General features: G+C 41.2%; 1 protein-coding gene across 1 annotated transcript in view; it reads right to left on the bottom strand.

Annotated features, from left to right (window-relative positions):
- LOC122806151 (tetraspanin-3-like) overlaps window positions 1–22,131 on the bottom strand; it is a 288,513-nt gene that overhangs the window by 145,282 nt on the left and 121,100 nt on the right. The window lies entirely within an intron of this gene.

Raw genomic sequence — 22,131 nt, 5'->3', positions numbered from 1 at the left:
ATCTACGGCTTTGGTGACCGCTTCAAAGAATTCTATCAGGTTTAGGAGACATGACCTGCCTTTTACAAACCCGAACTAGGTAGGGTCCAGAGTTTGGAGATTACCAATGTCATTGTTTATAAGTTCCGTGATGATACGCTCCATAGCTTTGCAGACCAGGCTCATCAGGCTAATGGGGCGGTAGTTCCTGGGGTCCGTGGTGGCTCCCTCTTTGTGGCGTGGGATAACCGTTGCTGTGCGCCGCTCAGTGGGCACAAAGCCTGAGGTGAGGCTATGATTGAACATGGTACTTAGGTGGGGTGCCAGTTCGTTCTGTAATTCATGTAGAACGCAGCCTGGGATGTTGACAGGTCCCATGGATGCTGTGCTCTTGACTTTGGAGAGTGGGTTTTTTTTACCTGTGCAGCCATGGTTACAGGTACTTTGCATTCTTCTGGTATAGAGACGGGCCCTTTAGGGGATGAGAGAGGGGTAAAGTTAGCACTGAACCTATCTGCCAGGATTTTGGGAATATCAGTTGGTTCTGTATATTTAGTGCCATTGTGCTTTAACTCAGAGCAGATCCGAGTGTTGCCATTGAGATGCTTGACATAGCTATAGAATGCTTTGTGGTTGTCTTTAGAATCAGTGGTGCTTTTGTTTTCGTAACTAGCTTTGGAGGATTTTATGAGGGATCTCAGCTTCTTACCGAGGCTGACCACGGAGTTCCTCCAATCATTGGATTTTACTCTTTTTTTGCAACAGTTTCTTTCTTTTGTTGTACAGCAGGGGACCACCAGATTGGCTTCCTTTTTTTGGAGGATAGCATCTTGGTTCTGTTAAGGATTGCACGAGCCAAGCACGTGTGCAAGTGCTTATAAAGTGCAATTGCATAGGACTGAACAGTCGTATCTCTATCGTCTGTCAGCATGGGTCATGAAGTTTGCCACTTCTGTCTTAAGAAGGGTGAAGTTGGCTTTGGAGAAATTTTTTACGGTGGTTTTCCTAAAGGGGTGGGGGTGGGGGGGTGGGATGTGGATGTCTAGGGTGATTTGCTTGTGGTCGGATCTGACCAACGAGGAATTGACCTCTACTCTGTTTCTTTTATTGATCTTAATGTGTCTATCCATCTCTATTAAATCAAGCAACTCTGATCTTTTCTTGTAGACTAACGGCACATTTTTACTGTTTTCTGTGAGCATTCTACAGAAAGTTCCAGAATATCTTCCTGCGACATTCTCTTCAGCTGCATCCTACATTGCTCTTTCATACATGGAAACTCATTAGCCTATCACTCCACAACATTGTCACGTCAGTTGCCACAGTTACCTGCTCCTTCCCTTACTGTGCACCTCCAACTGACCAAAGTATATTCATGTGTCAGCTGATTAGATGTTTCCATTCCACCTGTTTCTCCTTAATTTGGGGACTGTTTCATAATGCTGTGACATTACCAGAGTTGGAGTTTTTACACTAAATCCTTCACTTCACAGATAATCTATATCATCTATTTCCTTCAACTTCTCCATTACTAATCCGCTTCTACTTTCCTTGTTTTCTTATTTTTTGTAATGTAAACCTTTTCCATATCCAGAGGCCTTTTTCTGTATTTCTCGTCAATTACCTTTGGTGTTACTTTTTTTGTATTGATTAGTTTTGCTTTCTCCTTTGCATAAATACTCCACCACATTAAATGTCTCCTTCCCATGTCAATACTTCTTCAGATGCCTCCTGCTCCACCTGTTTCACCTTACTTTGGGTACTCATTCCACCAAGCTGTGACATAACTTGTGTTGGACTTTTTAAACTAATTTCAGTTTCTATTTAACTTCTACTTTACTAATCTTATGCTCAATGTGCCCCTTTTGTGATTCTTTTTAGTACTGTGAAAAGTTCCATATCTGGATGCCTTTGCCTGCATTTCTCGTCAAATATTTTTAGAGCTTTTTTTGTACTGATTAGTTTGACTCTCTCCTTTGCATAAATATTGTAACATATCAGATCTCTTTCTTTCTCATTTCCATTTTTTTATATACCTTTCAAAAATCTCTAGGTTTTGTTCTTTATATTTCTGAACTTTCTCAATCACTTCTTTTTCCCAAATGGCCCAAGGTTTATTGGTCTATATTATGCTTTTCATGAACAAGTTGTACTAATGAACACAAATTTCATTTGAAGCATTTGACAGTTTTTCTTGTGTATTTTTTTCCTCCAGTTTCTTTCAATCTTTATGAATATCTTCTATAAAGAAATTCTGGGCTTCCTGCATAACAGTAAAAATACATAATTTTCTTGCTTATCCTCAATAGTCCACTCCATCATCTTTATTCATCTCTTCTGGCCTGTCAGTTTTTGCAGACTACTACCTCCTTCTACAACAGAGGAGCCATTCTCCATCTGAGCCTGGCCTAGCCCCACTGTAGGAATGTTTCAGTGTCTTGAGGATTCTACACTGTCATTTTTTCCAGTTCTGGCACAAGTGCGCCTACCATGATTTCGCACTTTAACCTACAACTTGGGTACATAGCTGTCTATTTTTTTTAGCCTACTTCTGTTAGTGATATATGCTATATAAAATACAATCTCTATCATTGTTGTCTTGGTGAGATTTTGTTAAACTGGAACCGCATCGTGAAGGTATAGATGTTAGCCCAAATTATGAGGATTTGTGAATCATCAATAACAATCATTTAAAGTTTGATGGTCAAATAAATACAATACAACACTGAGGAAGGACACTACTAACATCATTTACATCAAAGAATAAAGCAGTCATGACTACTGTTTAAAAAAACAAAACATCCACTTACGGAATACGGCTCAGTTTTTCTGTGTCTATTCAAGACCTGATATCAATATATTGGAAAGTTCCCAGAAGTTCTTTACTGGACAGACTAGGGGAGTCAAAGATCTGGCTTATGAAGAAAAGATCAACTAGACTCAAATTACTCTCCATTTAATATAGAAGTATGCGAGGATATCCAATTTGGATTTTTAAGAGTTTGAAGAGTCCAGAAATTGGTTACTTGCTTGGAATAAATTTTGTAAATTATAGCAAGTGCACTAGGAAAAAATTAGGTACTTACCGTAACGTTCCATCTGTGTTGTCCATTTTCATCCCTCTTCAACTTATGGATTCGGATCAGATCCCTCAGATCTGATTCGGCATTGCAAAATCTCGTGGCAACCAGAAAAACACTCTGGCTACTCCCTTACCCACAATGCATTGACCCCAAGTACCTCAGATCTTGTTTGCTAATAACAGCAGAAAGAAATACTGCAGTTACAGACAGAAGAGACTATATCTGGAGCTATGTACCAAGGAAGTGGCATACTTAAAACTCACTCTTCCAGAAGTATTTAGGGTAGAGATTTGGTGGGAGGGGGAGATGAATAAAATAGGACAACACAGGTGGAATGTTATGGTAAGTACATAACTTCTTCACCTGATGTTGTCAATTTTCATTCTCTCCCCAACTGATGGGACAGAGTCCCCCAACTACTTTAACTCCAGGGTGGACTCTAAGGATATTCCTGAGCAAAGTTGACCAGATCTAATTTGTAATAAGTACAAGTCAGGAAACAAAGGATGGGTATCAAAAGTAGAAATTAGTGCCTATCAGTAACATACTTTTTTTTTAAAAACTTGCAGGACTAGGAAGAGTGAAGTTGCAAAAAGACCGTCTTGACCACTTAAAGAGCAGAGCAGAATTTTTTTTCCAAAATGTTCATAGTGACTTACTTTGAACTGTTAAACAGTGTTACTGAATCCAACTACAGTTTAATGAAGGTACAGTTGTGTAAAGTCTTACATAACAGTAAATGTCCTCTTCACTGTTGCAGTATTCCTAATGTAAGGGATCACCTGACAAGGATAGCCTGACATCCAGCCAGCAGACCAAAGCCTTTAATATCTACAGGCAGTGTACAACCCGCACAGGGCCTAGGGCATAAGGGTGATGTATGGATGCACACATCAGAACTGAAAAACCCCAGGAGTGAGAGTGCCCCTAGACACCAACAGGAACATGTCCATCCTAAAGGAGAAGAGTATGCGTGCGTGTGTGTATATGCGCATGTGATAGAAGGGAATGCCTTGCCCAGGAAGGCAAGAACAGGTTAGAGTAGTCAGGGCAGGAGGGAGGGAGCGAATACTGCAACAGTGAAGAAAAGGATATCAACTTATATGGTAAGATTTTACACAAATATACCATGTCATTCCACATCACTGTTGTAGTATTCCTAATATAAGGGAGTACAAAAGCTCAAGAGGAAACCTGGCAGGATGATGGCACTGAAGAACCCCATGCAGGATAGCTCCGGAAATATCATCTAACTTGTAATGCTTAGTGAAGGTATGAACAGAAGAACAAGTAGCACCTCCTTGAAAAAAGCAGGTGAGAAAGTAACAGCTCTAGTAGAATAAGACTTTACTGATGTGGAAAGACCTTTTCCAACCAAAGAACAAAAAGTAATGGCCTTAGAAATCCAGGATGAGATGGTTTACTAAAACTGATAAACAATGAAAAAGCACTGGATAACACGTCTCCACAATATGTCGCACGGTTTAATGAGCATCATACAAAGAAAGCACAAAGTCAGTACAAACAAAAAACATTTACGCTCCTGTAATGACCACATGTTTTCGTCCAAAAACTTCATCAGATGTAAAAGCTAAAACAGACAAAATTGATTTAAATTCTCTAACAACCAATAAGGTGAACATAGGCAATGAATAAATTAATAAATTAATAGATTCAAACCAAGCTGAAAAATGTTAACCATCTAGGCACTAAAATTAGAAGTTATGTACCTACCATAACGTTCCATGTTAGTTGTCTTCTCTCGCCTTCTTTCTTGCTGGATGGGTTCGGAGCCGATCCTCGGCTCCGACTCGGCACTTGCTTTAGCTTGAGAACTCCTTTTACCAGCTCGAGGCAACCCTATATCCCATGATGCAAGGCGGAACTACCTCAGATCTCGTTTGGTAGCTAACCTACCCTGCTAAAGACTATCCTAACATAATTAGGAACATAAGTTCCTAATAGAAGTCCTCATATGAAGGCTCAGGAGGAAACAACCTAATAGGAACTCTTCAAGATCTGTCCAGGCCAGGGGAAGGAGGGAGGACCAAGAAAGAAGGCGAGAAGACAACTAACATGGAACGTTATGGTAGGTACATAACTTCTAAATGTTAAGTTGTCAATCTCGCCTTCATTCTTGCTGGATGGGACCGTCCCTAGCACCTGTATCCCGGGTGGCTCAATGGAACAGACTCTTGAGAACTGTGGAACCAAAACTGGCCCTATCTCTGGAGGCCAAGTCCAACTTGTAATGAGAGACAAAGGTATGAGGCGTGGCCCAAGTAGCTGCTGCACAAATGGTATCAATGGGTAGTCTATCCTGAAAAGCTGCAGAAGTGGATAGACTCCTTGGTTGAGTGTGCTTTTGGCTTAGAAGATAGCTGTTTGCCTCTGAGAGAGTACACATAGGAAATGGTGGAAGTCAACCATCTGGATAAGGTCACTTTAGAAACTGGAAGACCCATCCTGTTTTCTGCATAGGAGACAAATAATTGGTCCGATTTTCTAAATTGTTTAGTTCTATGCAAATAGTACCTGAGCTGACGATGGACATCCAAAAAATGCAGTTTCTGTTCAGCTCTGTCGGAATAGTTTGGGAAAAAGACTGGTAGATCTATAGATTGGTTAATATTGGTTTGAGACACGACTTTGGGGAGAAAGGAAGGGTTAGTTCTTAATGATACCCTGTCCTTATGAAAAACCAAATAAGGTGAACGAATGCAGAGAGCTTGAATCTCGGAAACCCTTCTTGCAGAAGTGACAGCCAGTAAAAATATAGTTTTCCAGGTCAATAACTTCAAAGAGCATGAAGCAGACGGTTCGAAGGGAGGTAGTATCAAGGATGCCAACATTAAGTTTAGATCCCATTGCGGAGGAGGAGGATGCTTTATAGGTGGTTTTAGGAGAAAAACTCCTCTCAGAAAGGCCTTGCATAATCTATGAGACATAATGTTATTGTCATGCAAGCCAACATGATACTTGGAAATAGCAGCCAGTTGTACTTTGACTGTAGATGACGAGGATCCTGAATGAAAAACCTCCGCCAGGAAATCTAAAACAGAATGTACAGGAGCAGTAAAGGGATCAATATTTCTGGAATTTGCCCAAATAGAAAAACGTCGCCACTTGCTAGCATAAACAGTCCTAGTGGACGACTTCAAAGAAGACACTAAAATGTCTCCGACTGAGTCAGAAATCATCGGTAGCCTGGCTAGGGAAGGAAGTGGAGCAACCAAGCAGTGAGGTTGAGAGAATGAATGGCCCGGTGCTGCTGACCCGACTGGTGGATCAAGAGATCCGGAACTGGGTCCAGATGCCAGGGCTGCACCAGAAGGTGACGATGCAGAGACGGAAACCAAATTTGTCGAGGCCAATATGGAGCAATGAGGATCAATTTGGCTCTCAAAACGGTGGCTTTCTGAATGACTTGTGGAATCAAGGGAAAGGGAGGAAAAGCATACAGAAGTCCCCGAGGCCAATCCTGGGTTAGAGAGTCTCTCAGGGGTTGGCCTGGAATGGGAAAGAGAGTGAAATAATCTGGGCACTTGTTGTTTTGAGGAGTAGCAAAAAGATCGCAACAAGGAGTGCCCCACTTCAGAAAAATCTGATCCACTACAGATTGAGAGACCACTCGTGAGGCATCAGAAAGTACAGTTTTGTACCTACCATAAATGTAGATGTTCGAGGATCCACATTGCTGCAGTCCTAACTATTGGGTAGTCCGCTGTCCAGTCGGCCCGAATACCAAAGTATATGGCTAACGTCGGTCAAGGCGCATTAGACTGACGTCAGTACGTCAGGGTACTAATGCGCATGACCGACGTCATATCCTCAAGTCTTTTCTTGCCCCAGATGTCAGAAGACCCTAAAAAGACAAGGCCAATACCAAAACCTGCAAACATACCTGCACCAAAAATATGTACAATATATACAAAAGTACCAGAATATAACCTCACCTACACAACCACCCCTAAACACAGAGGGGAAGGAGGGAGGGTAAATTGGACTGCAGCAATGTGGATCCTCGAACATCTACATTTATGGTAGGTACAAAACTGTACTATGTTCTTCATTCCACATTGCTGCAGTCCTAACTATTGGGTAGAATCCCAAAGCAGAGGTAAGGGAGGCTGGCAAATCATAAGGAAACAGGAGCTGACAACATGCCTTGCAAAATAGCTGTGGCAAAACCAGCCCTAGACTTAGAGTAGAGAGGAAGGTGATAATGCTTAGAGAAAGTATGCACTGAACTCCAAGTAGCTGCCTCCAAAATATCCTTAGTTGCCACTGCCCCTTAGAAATGCTGTTGAAGTGGCAGTAGCCCTAGTGGAATGAGGCCTAATCCCAGCTGGAATCTCCTTGCCATGATGGGAATAACAAAATGTAATGCAAAACCCAATCCACCTAGAAATAGTTTGTTTTGACACAGGCTTGCCCTGCGAACTCAAAGCAAAAGAAACAAACAACTGCTGAGACTGCCTAAAATCCTTAGTCCTGCTTAAATAATAACGCAATTGCCTGTGTACATCTAAAGTGTGCAAAATCTTTTCCCCTTTATTTTGGGGATCTGCATAAAAAGTAGGCAAATGAATAGTTTGGTTTAAAGCCACACTAGAAACCACCTTAGGCATAAAGGATGGATTAGTACGTAATGATACCCTATCCTTATGAAAAATCAAAAAAGGCTCAACCGCCATAAGGGCCTGCAACTCAGAAACCCTTCTTGCAGAAGTAATGGCCAACAAAAAAGCAGTCTTCCATGACAAGTATTTCAAGTCAGCAGTAGCCGCAGGCTCAAAAGGTTGTAGAGTAAGTTTCTCCAACACAAAATTGAGATCCCAAGCAGGAGTAGGAGCTCTACGTGGGGGGTCTTAAATTCTTTGCCCCTCTAAGAAATTGCTTGAACAAAGGATGCGAAAACAATGGTGGATCACAATCATAGTGAGCTGAAATTGCTGCAGCATGAATCTTAATGGAAGAGAAAGACAAACCTTTGTCCAATAACTCAGTAAGATATTGAAGAGCCACATTCAAATTAGGCTCAGAAATCTCCAAATTGTTTGCTGCACTCCAAAATAAAAATCTTCCATTTTTCTGCGTACACCTTCCTTGTACTAGGTCTTCTGGCTTCCATAATCACATTTAAAACTTGTTGAGGAAGTTGAGACCTGCTGTGTTTCAAAACAGAATATGCCAGGCTGTTAGATGAAGAGAGTGGAGCTTGACATTGAGCAGGTGACCGTCCCTCTGAGACAACAGGTGTGGAATCACAGGTAAAGGCCATGGAGGCTTCCTTACCAGACTCCTCAGTAATGGGTACCAGTGTTGCCGAGGCCAATCTGGAGCTATTAAAATCATCCTTGGCTTGTCTTGTCTGACCTTTAGGAGCACCTTTGGGAGAAGAGGCAGAGGTGGAAAGGCATACACATGAAGATTTTTCCAACTGAAAGAAAGAGCATCCACTTTCCAAGCTGTGTGATGAAACCTCTTTGTGCAAAACTTTGGCAGCTGGTGGTTTAGTGGAGAAGCGAACAGATCTATGTCTGGAGTTCCCCATGACACTGTCAATTTTTGAAATACATGAAGATCCAGTTTCCACTCGTGGGGATCCATGATTTGTCTGCTTAACACATCTGCTAAGGAGTTCTGTGCTCCCGGCAGAAACCTTGCCTGAAGAGTTAGTTGCAAGCTGAGCGCAGTCTCCCATAAAATCATTGTTTGCCTGCACAATGGGTAAGAATGTGTTCCCCCTTGTTTGTTGATGTACCACATGACAGTTGTATTGTCTGTTAGAATCAACACCTGCCCTGGAAGAAGTAACTCCTTGAAAGCCATTAATGCAAACTGGACTGCTAACATCTCTTTCATGTTGATATGTAGATGCTGTAGTCTGGCAGGCCACTTGTCTTGTATCCACTTTCCATTTAGATGAGCTCCCCAAGCAATGTCTGAGGCATCTGTCGTTAGAATCTGACTCGCCTCTGGCCGGGTCACAGAGAGTCCCTTGTTTAGGTGACATTCCTGAGCCCACCACAAAAATTCCTTTTGAATGCAAGGTATTATTTGAATGACAGTGTCCAAATCCTGGCAGTGCTGTGTCCATACATTTTGAGATACCATTGCAGCTTCCTCATATGCAGTTTGGCATTGGGAAGCACCAGAATACAAGATGCCATGAACCCTAAGGCTTGAAGGACTGTCCTTGCAGTCAGCCCGGACTGAAGAGATAGCTGATGGAAGTAACTGGAAAGATTCTTTTGTTTGTCCGGGGTTAAAAAGGCCATCTGGGCTGCTGTATTCAGTCTCACACCCAGAAAGCACATGTCTTGAGAGGGTACTAGACTGGACTTTATTTCGTTCACAGAATACCCTAGGCATCTTAGCACTGCTATGACATAATCCAAATGCTGTAGAAGGTCTTCCTTTTCTTGAGCTAGAATCAGGCAGTCGTCCAAGTAAGGATAGATTTGAATTCCTTTTAGCCTGAAGTAAGCTATCACTGGAGCCAGAACCTTTGTGAATACTCTGGGCAGTGGATAAGCCAAAGGGCAATGCAGAGAACTGATAATGAGAATTTCCAGCTCGAAAACGCAGATACTTCCTGCAACTTAGTCTTATAGGCACATGAAGGTAAGCTTCCTTGAGATCTAAAGTTACCATCCAGTGATCTTTGCCCAGCAGAGGTAAAAGCTGTTGTAACGTCAACATTTTGAACTTGGGAATGTCCAGATAAGTGTTGAGGATAGATAAATCCAAAATTGGTCTCCACGTGTTCCCCTTCTTCGGTACTAGGAACAGGCGAGAATAAAATCCTAGGCCCCTTTCCGGCACAGGAACTGGCTGAATGGCCCCTATTTGGAGCAACAGAGAAATTTGCTTGTGAGCCTCTTTTCTTTGTAGAGGAGGAATGTCTGGCATGCCTTTGAAAGGAGGCAAGGTATGGAAATAAAACCTGTAACCGTGGTGAATGATATCCAGAACCCATCTGTCTTGGGTAATTAAATCCCAATTTTCTTTGAAAAGAGAAAGCCTTCCTCCCAAAGGTGCTGCCAGGCGAGAATGTACTGGCAGCTGAAAAGGCAGGTCATTGGGTCTGCTTACGAAAGGACTGACCCCTGCCCTCACCAGAAGTCTGAGCAGGGGAACTCCCTGTCCTAGGCCTAAAAGAACCTTGAGCTCTGCCCCTACCACGTCTAGACCTACCCCTAGACTGGGAATCATAAGCAGGATAAGTCCATCCCTTAGTAGGCCAATTTCTACTAAACTGGAGGCTGCACCTGCAAAAATCCTTAACAGTTTGCATAGACTTAGCCTTGTCCTCCATTTTCTTTAAAACTGCTTCCACAGGCGAACCAAACAACACATCAGACTGCAAAGGAGCATCCAAAATCCTTGTTTTAACATGCTCAGCTACATTCTGATCTCTCAACCAGGCATGCCTACGAAGAACAGAACCAGTGGCAGCCACCCTCGAGGAGGCCTGCACAGCATCAAAACCACACTGCAAGGAATGTTTACCCACCTGTTCAGACACATGAACTAAATCCTGCAACTCTTTACACTCAATACCTTCTGCCAGAGCATCCACCTTAGATTTCAATTGTGAAAGGAGGTAATTCTGATATTTTAACATGTGAAACTGGCAATTCAACGCCCTCATGGCTAAAGTGGAAGAAGTATACACTTTCTTTCCCCATCTATCCAAAGCCCTTGCCTCTTTATCAGGAGGAACAGGATTTTTAACAACAGAGGCCTTCACACCTTTAGGCCCCTGAGAGACAGTTTCTGGGTCTGCCCTAGGACTCTTAAAAAGATACTTATGAGCTTCAGGCACCCTATAGTACCTATCCGGTTTAACTGGGGCAGGAGGCAAAGAATCAGGATTCAGGGAAGCCTCTGCAAAAACATCTTCCACCACATTCAGAACAGGAGGTATAGCTAAAGGCCTATGCTGGGGTAAAAACAAGAATTCCCTAAGCCTCTTCCTGGAATCAGAGAAATCTTGACCTTCCCATTTAAAATGCTCCCTCATGGAATGCAGAGTCTCTGAAAATGAAAAATCCTGAGGAGGAGAAGCTGAAGGAGTAGAATCATCCACATCAGAATCAGAATAAGGAGGATACTCCTGCAAGTCTTCAGCCGAAGACTCAGAAGCCTGCGAACATTGCTCAAAACTCTCAAACTCAGGTTCCACCCTAGGCCTCTTATCAGGAGGGTGCATAGAACCTCTAATCATAGTAATCAAATCCTCTGCCATTTTAAGCATATGTTTCTTAGGCAAAGACCCTGAAGCACTAGGAGAAACCCCCACTGAAGCTAAACTTGGCCTGCCTCTCAAAGAAGCCTTGGAAACAGAAGGGGAGGCTCTAACCACCTTAGGAAGAGAGGGAAGAACAGCCACCTGAGAAGCCCCCTCAGCCTGGCCTACTTCCTGAGAGGATACATCCTGTAACAGTAAAGTCTCTCCCTGAGACTCCAAAGAAACACCTGGCAGAACCTCCGGCTCCACTGAGCCTTCTAAAGAACCGACGTCTGGGACTGTCTGTTCTTCCACTCTAGGCTTTGCTGCTTTGTCCTTGCGCTTTTTGGCGGCGGGCGGAGCATCCGGCGGCATTTTATAATTACAACGCTTCCCAAAACTAACCTGGCACAGTCTAACCTTCTCTTAATAGTGCGTTTGTTAAATCTAGCACAAGAGCGCATCCAACAACGCCGTGCTCAGGCGCTAAACAAGGTATACACAAAGTATGGTAATCCCTATGAGGTATCTGTTTCCCACAAGAAATACAGTTATTCACTTTTTCTGACATCCGGTTAAATACTGAGGCAAGAAAAACCAAAATATTCCCAACGGGTACTTAGCCAACTTTGATTCGGTCTGAAACTCTGACTTCAGAAACTTTCAGAACGCCAACCTGCACTCGCAAAATTGCTTCTGCATCGGACCATGCGGCAAAAAAGACTGAGGATATGACGTCGGTCATGCGCATTAGTACCCTGACGTACTGACGTCAGTCTAATGCGCCTTGACCGACGTTAGCCATATACTTTGGTATTCGGGCCGACTGGACAGCGGACTACCCAATAGTTAGGACTGCAGCAATGTGGAATGAAGAACATCAGATCTGCTCAGCCTGTCTGCCAATAGGTTGGACCTGCCGGGGATGTGCGTTGCTATCAGAAACCGCTGAGAAGAGATCGCCCATTGCCAAAGTCTGAGAGCTTCTCGACATAACGGATAGGACCTGGTTCCGCCCTGTTTGTTGATGTACCAGACCACGGACATGTTGTCCGTTTGTACTGCAATAGTCCCCGTGGGAAGAAAGTCGTTGAGGGCTTGCAACGTTAAAAGCACTGCTCTCATCTCCAGGACATTTATGTGCAGATGGTATTCTATGGGTTGCCACGTCCCGTGGACCATCCTGCCCTGATAATGCCCCCCCACCCGATCAGAGAGGCTTCCGTAGTGACTGTGGCAACTGGAGGAGGGGGAATAAAGGGTCGGCCCTGATGAAGAAGAGGGGAAGATATCCACCAGTTCAGATGAGCCCTGCACGACTGTGTGACTAAGATTTCGTGCCTCATCGGGAGACTGTGGTACGACCACTGCGTGAATAGCATCCACTGCAGAAGACGCATGTGGAAGCGAGCCAGTGGTAGAAGAACAATGGCCACAGCCATAAGACCTAGAAACTTCAGTATAAATCTGGCTTTGATCTTGTTGCTTTGCAATAGAAGCCGAACAAATTTTTGGATGTCCAGAATTCTTTGATCTGTTAGTCTGGCTAACACTTTGACGGTGTTTAATTCTGCGCCTATAAAGGTGATAGATTGGCAAGGCAGCAGAGAAGATATTTCGAAATTTACTGAAATTCCCAAACTCCTGCAAAGCTGTAGAGTGTAGTCTCTGGACTGAAGAAGCTGACACTTGGTGGTGGCGGAGAGGAGCCAGTCGTCCAAGTAGGGAAACACCTGGAATCCTTGACGTCTCAGGTGAGCTGTGACCACTGCCATGCATTTGGTAAACACTCTGGGGGCTGAAGTGAGGCCAAAGGGCAGTGCTCTGAATTGGTAATGACTGGTCCCTAGCCGAAAGCGGAGAAACCTTCTGGAGCGTCTGTGAATCTTTATGTGATAGTACGCATCCTGAAGGTCTATAGAGCACATCCAGTTGTCCTTGCCCAGAAAGGGCAGAATGGACTGAAGCGTGACCATCCGGAATCTTGCCTTCTTGACAAATCTGTTTAGATTGCTCAGGTCTAATATTGGTCTCCAATCTCCCGTCCTTTTGGGGACCAAAAAGAATCTCGAGTAGATGCCGGATCCTACCTGGTCTGCCGGCACCGTCTGGACGGCTCTTTTTTCTAGGGGTTTTGAAACCTCCTGTTCTGCCAAATCCCTTTGACCGGGTGAGATGTCTGGAAGGGATTGTAGAGGTACGGGAAACCTTTTGAAGGGGATTTTGTAACCCTCGGATATAATCGACTGTACCCACATCTCTTGTGATAGGGATTGCCAGGCTACTGGGTACAGTGAAATCCTTCCCCCGACTGCCTCCAAGGGTGGACAGTCGGGCAACACCTCAGGGATGTTGAAAGGGCTTCTCAGGAAGAGACTCCCTGTTGCCCTGGTTCTGAGGACCCCCCCTGCCTCTAGGGCGGCGTCTATTATTGTTACCCCCTCTGCCTCTGGGGGTAAACTGACCACGTGCGTCCGGTGTAGCTCCTTGGGCTTTATGGAACCACATCTTCCCCTTCTGACCCTTGGGATATGGTCTAGAAGGAGTGGAAAATTGGACTCCAACGGCAGAAAGAGTTTTACCGTCCTGCTCACACCTGGTCAAGGTATCCTTCACCTGACAAAGCCGAACCATCAAAGGGGGTATTAGTGAAGGACGCCTTAAAGGGGTCCAAAATTACAAAGCCGCATCCAGGCTTGGCGTCTATGAGCAACTACTGTGACTGCGCCTGCTCGCTCCATCGGCCGCATAAGATATGAGCCGCATGGAGGAGTTAGATATGGAATTCAGGATAGCAAGCTGCGAGGCAATCTTTTCTTGAGCCCCAGCAGCAGAAGGATCCTGGACTACTTCACCCAGTTCTTTGAGAACATCTCGTTGAAGCCTGGTGAAGTGACAAAGATAATTCAGCGAACGCATAGCAAATGTCGCTGAAGAAAACATCCGCTTTCCATACCTGTCCATGGTCCTAGAATCCTTGTTAGGAGGATGGACAGGTACTGAAGGATCCGCCAGTTCCTTCTTAGTGGCCGCCACCACCATAGCATCCAAAGAGACACCCTTGGAAAGGAACTGTTTGTCCGAAGGGGCCGTGATGAATTTGGATGGTCTTCTGGGGACAGGTTCCACAGAATCTGGAGCCGCCCATGCCTTCCGAGCCACTACCTGCATAAGTGGGTCGAAAGGCGGAGACACCCAGGAGGTGGAGGGTCGGGATCCAAAAGCCTCCAGGTATACCGACTCATCCTCGGAGGGGTCAATGGAGGGCCAATTCCCCCTCTGTTTGAGGAGCTCAAGGATGTCTGAAAAGGAGACATCCTCAGAGGGGGACCGTGGGGAACCCTCAGACTCATCTAAGTCGGTATCAGATGTAGTAGACTCAGGGAGTCTGTGTGTTTCCTCTTACGTCCTCTTCCGAGGGGTTCCCCTGCAGGATCAGGAGAAACCTCGGAAGAGGAGGAAATTCCCAGTGGGGAAACCTGGGGCGATGGATCCCTGGGCCTGAGAGCAAGAGGCTGGCAAGAGGCGTCTGCAGGCACTGATGAGGGAGGAGCTAGAGGGATGGACCGTTGACCAGGCTCAGAGGCCAGGACACTCCTCATCACCTCAAAGGCTCCCCTCCCGGGGAGGCCGGAATATCCCGCTCGAAGAAACAGGAATTCCGGCTCCAATGAGAGGGAAGGCTCCGAGGCGATGTCGGTGCCGAGCTTACCAAAGCGAAGCCCGAGAGGGAGAGCGGGGTCGGACAAGGGTCCGATGCCACTAGCCCCCTCGGAGCCGACAGTGGAAACCCGACGACCGGATCCCTCCAAGGAAGGCCTCATGGAGGAGATCGGAGCCGAGGACGACGGAGCCGAAAGATGTATCGGCTCCGGCATCGAAACAGTCGCTGTCCCGAGAAGCTCCAGCTCCGAACTCTGGTGTGGAGTCGGAGGAGGAAGTTCAAGGGGTGAGGCTATAGCCGAAGTCTGTTGAGACGGGCTATGGAGCATTTGGGCCAGTGCCTGAGACTTCAACAGCCTGCTTACCACCCTCTCTAAGTCGTGGACAGACAGCCTGGAAGATCTCGAAGATCGGCTCCGATGGCTCCGCTCCGACAAAAGAGGAGACCCCGGAGCCGAGTGGATACTCAGTATCGAAGGGGACCGAGATCTCTTTCGGGACGAAACCATCGGAGCCGAAGTCCCCTGAATTCCAGATGGAGCCGAAGGTTTCTCGGCTCCGATGCTGGATAAGGTGTCGGCTCCAGCCGGAGCCGACAAGGCCACAGTAGACAAGGTATCTGAGCCAGCCAGCGCCGAACCTACTACTTTAATGGTAGATGCATCGGTTCCAGCCGGAGCCGATCTCAGCTCCGACGGAGCCGGAGCCACCGGAGGAGGCTTGGATACTGAAGCCTGAGCCTTCGGTGGCTTAGAAGGTTTCCCAGACCCTGCTTTAGAGGGAGAACCTTCTGGCTTAAGTAAGCCACGGAGGATAAGCTTATTCCTCCTTTCCTGCAGGACTCTCTGGCTAAAAGAGTGACACAAAGCACAGGAGTCCTGCAGGTGCAAAGGCCCCAGGCAATAAACACAAGAAGTGTGACCGTCTGTCAGAGACATTTTCTGACAGCACGAGTCACACTTCTTGAAGCCTGAGACCTTGCCTTCCCTAGACATATCCTAGGAGGAAGTAACACACACAAACCCCAACAAACACACAAAATTAATCCCCTATACACACACACAGGAAGGGATTAACCAATGGGGTTTTAGGCCTAACTAAAACTTTATACTAAAGGTTATAAAAAAGGGTTATAAAAGTTTGAAAACAAGGGAATAGGGTGGGCTGTAATTCACTACAGACTATACTATGACTAAAAGGGGAAAATAAAACCCTAACTAAGCTTTTCTGATTTTACCAAGAAAATCACTTACCTCAGCTGGCAAAGGAGACCTCTTTCGCTAAGCGGCAAACGAGATCTGGGGTAGTTCCGCCTTGCATCATGGGATATAGGGTTGCCTCGAGCTGGTAAAAGGAGTTCTCAAGCTAAAGCAAGTGCCGAGTCGGAGCCAAGGATCGGCTCCGAACCCATCCAGCAAGAATGAAGGCGAGATTGACAACTTAACATTGCTTATATTGCTAAATAAAACGTGTTCAAAATATTTATTAAAAGTTGTTTTTGCATGTATAACCCCTTAAGTCTGGGACTGTTTTCTGTTAAAAAAACAATGCAGTGAATAAAAAATATGAAAATGTATAAATATAATATACTTTTATAAAATAGTTATTCTACCCTACGTAAATAATATATATGTACTAAAATACTTGAATATCAGTAGAAAAACAATAATGATGTTAAAATGTGTACCCAAGTACTCATAATTTGGCTGCTCTAAGCTTAAGTACAGGTTTCAATGACACCATGTCATTTTAACCAGGGCTCTTAGTGGCTTCTAAAATTAACTGCCAATATAACTCCCTGCACTCAAGCCTAGTTTCCCCAAAGACCACCCCTCGGGTCAATATTCTCTACTAAATTTTTTAAGATGTCTTAGACTGCGGTGGTGGTGCTGCGGTAGAGTTGTCGCCTCACAGTTAGACGTTGCCCGTTCGATTCTCAGTTAGAGCGTCTTCTGTGTGGCGACATGCATGAATGGGCGTTCCTTCATTGAAGGTTGCGCGTTAGGCCCGGCAAGCCAGCACGTAAAAATCTACTGCCAATCATTAGCGGACCGGAGTTCCGCTGTGGCGACCCCTAACCGGGAAAAGCCGAAAGACACAAAATTTCAAATAAGATGTCTTAAGAAACATTACATGAAATAAAGATAAGTAACATTTACAATTCTAAAACATTACTAACTTCAAACCATTATATTTACATTGGTGTCTATGCAAATAACATTGAAATTCTATATTATGTAGAGTTAGAAACATAAGATGATATATCTTCATCGATCTTTGAGTATTTCTAGTACTTTCATCCAAGAGTAAAAGTAAGAAGCAAATCTTTTAGTTCTGTTCTTCACGGTTAATATTTCCATATGAGCAACTGTTGAAGTTACATTCTCAAGTTACTTGAACGTAGGAGAAGCCTCATTTTTCCAGTGTATAGTTATGATTTTACGTGAAATTGCCAATAGTGACCATAGGATGTGTGTGTCTTTTTTTGGTACACAGTTTGGAATAGGAGAGTTGAATAAAATTAAAGACTTTGTTAACTGAAAATTATCATTATAAACAGTCAGAAAAAAATAGTTAATGGACTACCAGTACATATTGAGACATATACATTCATAAAAAACATGCTGCCAATCTGCTTTTATCTTGGTATGGCATCTCCAACATTGATCCTCAATAGAATACATTCTGGCTTGCCTATGTGGTGTATATAAACTTCTGTGTAGATATCTCCAAGTGAATAACTGCCAGTATTTTGATAATGTATAAAATTTGGAAGATTTTAGAATATTTTTTCTTCTTCAATTGGAGGATGGTTGTTTATTAAAGTATAATAATCCCAGTATGATTTTTCATGATAATTGTTTGTTTTTTTAACAATTTTATAAATATTAGACAACCTGTACCCTGAAAAGGTTGTTTTGTGATAAAAATAAGGTATTCAATAAGTTTTGGAGCTTCATGTCTAACTGAAGGTTGCATTTGTTCTATTTTATTTACAAGAAAATGTCTTAGATTTTGGAAAAGCAACCAATAGTCTTTATTTATATTATAATTGTAAGTTATCTGTTCATTTGTTAGTATCTTCCCTTTCTCTATAAGTTGATGCCAAAAGAATAAGGATTTTTTTCTTGAGTATATTCATTTTAGAGATTTGGGATGTATCTAGAATATTGGGTGTAAAAGCTATAGGGAAAATAAGAAAAATCCAAGAATTAATATTTGGTATTTTGTTTATATATATGTTTTGAACATTGAAAGTGTAGAGCCTATATAGTTTGATGGCAATTTATTAGTATTATTCCTTTTCCCTAAAAAATAATCTTTTAACATCCATATAAGGGGTGATGATATTACTGTTGTCTTGTGTGTGACTAATTGATTTCTATGTAAATCTGCTCATGGGCTTGTTTCCATGTAGGTGTGTATGAATTATTTAACCATAGTGTTATATTTTTAATAACAGATAAGGTAATATATAAATCAATATCCGGTAAATTAATTCCACCGTCTTCCCAATCTGGTAAATGTTTATTTAAGATTATACAGGGTTTATTTGGAAATTTTTTATTAAGTATAATATTTTGGGAAATATGATTACTTTAATAAGATATAATCTATCTGCTGTTGAAAAGATGCATTTATTCCGGTAACCAATTGCTTGTTCTATTTTGTCTACTATTTTATTATAGTTAAATATTAGAGAATCTGTTAAATTCATTGAGTAGATTTATTCCCAGATATAATAATTTTTTTTCTGTTACTATATATTTGGAAAATCTTGTGTTTATATATATATATTTTTTTTTTACAGTTACAGGGCATAATTTTAGTTTTGTTTTCATTAAATTTTAAGCCTGAAATATTTTGAAATTTATTCATGGAGTTAAATAGAGCATTCAAAGACTCACTGGCATCTGAGAGAGCTAATAGTATGTCATCAGCAAAGAGCTGGATTTTTAAGGTTTAACATTTTATTAATACAAATGCCCTTTATGTTATTGTTTGATCTGATTTGATTTGCAAAGGGTTCTATGAGTAATGCAAATAACAATGGTGATAAAGGGCAACCTTGTTTAGTTCCCTTTTTGATTGTTATAGGGCCTGATCTATGTGATCCTGGTTTAACATATGCTGTAGATTTTTCATATAGTATTTAGATAAGATTATTAAAATTAGAAGGAAAGTTATATTCTTTTAAAACTAGTGAAAGTTCCCGTTAACCAAATCAAAAGCTTTATTAATATCTAATGAGACTACATTTAAATCTAGGACTTTGTTTGCTATAGTCTATTAATGTTAGTATTCTTTTAATATTATCTGAAGTATTTCTTCCTTTAATAAAGCCTGTTTGATCTTTGTGAATTAAGAAAGGAGGAAAGTGTTTGATCCTATCTGCGTATATAGCCATAAACATCTTATAGTCTATATTGAGTAATGATACTGGCCTATATGAGGAGCACATCTGGTTTGATAATTGGGGATATCAATGAATATTTCCAAGAGGGTGGTATGCTCAAATCTTTCTTGGCTATATCATATACTTTTAATAGTAAGGATATGGCTTGATTAGGTATTAATTTATACATTTCTGGTAGCATATTGTCTGGGCCAGGTGCTTTATTTGTCTTGAGCTTTTTAATTTGTGATTTTAATTCTGTCATATTGATTGGTTTGTTTATAATGTCTATTTGCTCTTGTGTTAATTTAATATGAATATTATTTTCTAAGTATTTTTTTATATCCTTAGTAGGTGTATCTTGAGTGTTTATAGAATTATCTATGTTAAATTGAAGTCTGAATGCTTCTAAAATATCATTTAGATCCGCAACTCTTTTGTTAGTATTAGGAATAACTATTTCTTTTATTTGCTTAGATTTAATTATTTTTTTTTTGTTCTATTAGTTAAGTGTCTCAGGTGTGCTGAATTAGTACAGTATGAGTTTATTTATCTTTTCTAAGTTAATCATAATCTTATGATGTAACAATTCTGCATACTTCTTATTGATTTGCGTAAGTTCTTGAACTTGAGTAGTATTACCCTTTTGTATTTCCAGTTTCAATTTGTCTGCTTTGTTTTGTAAGTCTAGCATATCTTTATTCCATAACTTCCTTTTATTTATGTACCAGGATAATATTTTCCCATATGTAACTGCTTTTAATGAATCCCAGACACATATTTCTGAAAAATATCTTCTGTGTAGATTTCTAGAAAGTTTTTGATTGTTTCTTCATAAAATTCTTTGAAATCTGTCATATAGGAAGGTATCCTAGTAATGGGATTTGAATAAAAAGGTGTAAACTCTATCTCAGACTATGGCATTATGATCAGATAAGGGACAATTTATAATTTTGACTTTGTCAATTTTTATTAGATCATTGGCAACATATATTATATCAATTCTAGAGTTAGTTTTATATCTATGAGAATAAAATGTGAAGATTAGTGAGTCTGGTTCTGCAAATTCATTTATATCTTTTAAATATAATGTATCGATACATTTTAATAGTGCTTTAGAGACGGGTTGTTTTCTTTTAGATTTAGAATCTGTATCTTTTTCATTCATTATACAGTTGAAGTCTCCTGCCAGTATCAGGCTACCCTTAGTTACATGAATTATCTCTTCAAAGTGCTGTTTAACTGTTCCTAATCATAGTCCTGGGATCCAACATAGATTTACCAATGTATAGATTATCTTATTTAATTCTATCAAAGCTAGACAAAACATACCTGATGTATCTTGATGAGTAGTAATTATTTTAGGTGTTGTAGTTGAGTTGCAAGGTAGTATAGCTACTCTTTTGTTTTGTATTGAGAGTTTATTAGTACTGTGTAATTATTAATATTTAAGTTGTTTATATCTCTATCTAATAAGTGTGTCTCTTGTAAGAAGACTATTTGTGGTTTATGTAAGTTTATGTACTTGAATAGGCTTCTCCTTTTACTATTATTTAGACCATTAACATTTATGAATAAACATTTCATTTCCTAGTTATGAGTTTGTTTTATATGTGAGTTTATGTAAACATTGTTTATTCTTAGCTCCATCTTGGATACAGAATTCAAAAAAAAGTTTTTCTTGTATGGTTTTTGCATGTTTCTGAGTGACACCAAAGTGATAAAATAAAAGAACTTCCAAACTTGTAATTCTTAACCTTAAAAAGCATTCCCTATCACTATGAGGTAATATACCTCTGTTTGGTTAGTGAATCTAACCAAACTTTCTACCCTCACAAATAATATTTGGATCAGTTTCTCTTATCCTCGTAGTTTTTCAATAAAGATAACTGAATAATATATTAAGATAATCTAATCAGCTAAATATATATAAATATATTCTTTACTCATCTTACTGTAATTCAATAATACTTATTTCTAATCAGGTTTCACAAAGGTACGAATATTTAGACTAAGGTAGTATCATTTCAAAATAGTTTAGGGTATTAATAAACATTTTCTCATGTTAAAATCTATAACTGTATATTGCAGACATATGTTGAAAACTATTTACTGACATTACTGTACAATACAATACCATTGTTGTGTAAATGTTCAAGTCCGAAACCAGTGTTAAGATTAGCATTTGTAAAGTCACATTGGAATAAAAACATGAATAGTTCTGAAACCACATATTTCATGTTTAACAAACTGAAATGCAATACAATGTACAAGTATATTAATATTTCTTTAGTGGACATTAACTGGTTGCATTTTTCAGCTTTTCAAAGACAATTCCCACGGCCGGAGACAAGATCAAAATTTAGACGTCTCCCTTATCTAAGAGGCTGCTTATAATGTTGTTACTTGATTGTTTTGTTGTTAACACTTATCAATTTTCATAGGGACTTTGTATAATCAAAGAGACATGTACAGAGGTAAAACTACAGTGCACTTGACCACATTTTCAAAGCAAACATCTATGTATATCACATATTAATTCTTACAGCTTAGACTGACACTTAACCAGTGAGTTTATCTGCTGACAAGTGTTGGAGACAATTTTGGCTTACTTAACACCATTAATTTAACCTTATGATTGAATAAAATTTTAGAATTAAACATTAGCAGCTTCTCATTATAGTACTTAAAACATATACTGAAGAACATATAAAAAAATGGAAGCTGCTAAGATTTAAACTATTATGTATGAAAATGTCGCAGGTTAAAAT

The sequence above is a fragment of the Protopterus annectens genome, chromosome 7.part0 (assembly GCF_019279795.1).
Source record: "Protopterus annectens isolate FY-2018-M chromosome 7.part0, PAN1.0, whole genome shotgun sequence".
Taxonomy (NCBI): Eukaryota; Metazoa; Chordata; order Ceratodontiformes; family Protopteridae; genus Protopterus; species Protopterus annectens.
This window is presented reverse-complemented; position numbering and strand designations above follow the sequence as displayed.